We start from the raw sequence: 2,016 nt of genomic DNA on the forward strand, positions 1-2,016 counted from the left end.
GAAGTATACTGTTTGGAAATCGCACTTTAAACACCTCACTAAATCACAACCTAGACATCATCCCCATAAGTAGATCAATAAGTATAATGACTTGGAATCATTGATAAATCTTATTTATAGGTTCATATTAATGATAATGAACTTAAACATAAGTTATATACTTAAAGTATGGTAAGCATAACTTACTTACAAGGGGGTTTAGCAAGGAACTGGGCTCTGAGCTGGAAGAACTTCTGAGTCGAAAGCTCTTCTTCTTGGGTCTTTCCGGCGTTCCGGGGCTCGCTACTACCACCTAAGAGGTGCTTGATAAAATCTTAGAGGGTTTGGGGGTGTATGGGAGAGAAATGGGTGAAGAGGTGTGGGAAAAATGTGTGAAAATGAGCTCTGTTTATAGGCTGCCATCACCCTTGTATGCTGGGCGTACACAAGGGTACGTTGGGCGTACTCAGTACGTTGGGCGTACATAGAGCTACGCTGGGCGTACTCATGCTACATGTCATGATCTCGTGCAAAGCCGTGGGGAAGAAGGTGTGGCTTAGATCTTGCCACGTGTCACTCGCTGGTAGATCCCAAAAATTAATTATCTTCTAAAATCCGTAACTTTCGCATACGATCTCTGTTTTTAACTTTCTTTATATACACATGTAGGTAGCGACGTGATCTAGAACTATCGTTTAGACTCTGTCGGTTAATTTTGATTTTATTTTTAAAGTTATATTTTAACAGACTTAGACAGTTAAAGTCTGTTTAAATTCATAACTTTGCCATCCGACGTCCATTCTTGATTGTCTTTATATCGTTGAGATCCTATTAATGGGATCTTAAATTCTAGTTTAGGTTATGTCGGCTAATAATCGATTGATCTAAAATTCGATTTGCGGGTTGTGCACTGCTACGCTAAATCTTAGAAAAATCATAATTTCCTCAAACGAAGTCAGATTTGGACGTTCTCTATATGAACGCTCTCGGTTTAACGTATACTACGTGTTTCGTTTAGATATCCAAGGCTAAAAAGTAGTTTATCAAAATTTCACTTTTTACGATATGCGGCGTCGTGTTGGTTTAGTCGTAAAACTTCGACAGGTCATAACTTCTTATTTATAAGTCGAATTTTAGTGTTCTTTATATGTACGGAATCCTTGTGACATATACTATAACTTTGGTTAAGATTATTTATCCAAAATAATCTCCTATCAAAAGGTCATTTTTAACGCTTATTATTGCTAAATTGACTAGCCCGAATATGCGGGCGTTACAATTATCTCCCCCTTAGGATGATTACGTCCCAGAATCATCAACAAAACATGGCTTGTATAATGACTCCATAAGCTATCTTTTCATCCTAGGTAATAATCGTAACTCTTTTGTCCTGTCAAATGAGTATCTAACTCTTGGACCTCTTGACTACTGGCGGTGCTCAATTTTTCACCCACTCTTTATCTCATGTGGACTTTCAATCGTAACCTTTGAGTTACAGACTCGATATTTATTGGAGACTCTTTCTCTTTCTTAATAGACTTAACTAAAGATGAGTTCTTTACTTTAATTACCGTAACAGATCGACGGGTCATGTTCTAATGACCTCTCATCGTATAATGCAATGCTTAGATTCAGGTCTTTTTGAGTCGAATTCCAGAATGGAATATACCTTCATTCATGTTCTAATGTGATTTAATCACATTCTAGCATGTAGCATTTCTAGCTGCAAGCTTCTTACTTTAACAACGATCGCAATACTTCTATTGATCATTTCGATTATCTTTCACTTTAATCTTCTGGCTTAAGTCAGATGCTACATCGAACTTGGTTCTCTGAACCACGTAGAATACGTATCTTAGTCGGACTCGATATGATATGACCACTAGGGTCGGAATAATAATCATCTTCTTAGTCATTACCGAAACGATGGTAACGATAGACATGAACAAAACATAATCAATTACTAGCGCCTCGGTAACCTCGTGACTTTCCCTGATCCAAGTGCGAGTCCTGTGCTTCTGGTAGTATAGGCCTCTA

Source organism: Lactuca virosa, chromosome 4 (genome assembly GCF_052849685.1).
Source record: "Lactuca virosa cultivar CGN04683 chromosome 4, Lactuca_virosa_CGN04683_v6, whole genome shotgun sequence".
Lineage (NCBI taxonomy): Eukaryota > Viridiplantae > Streptophyta > Magnoliopsida > Asterales > Asteraceae > Lactuca > Lactuca virosa.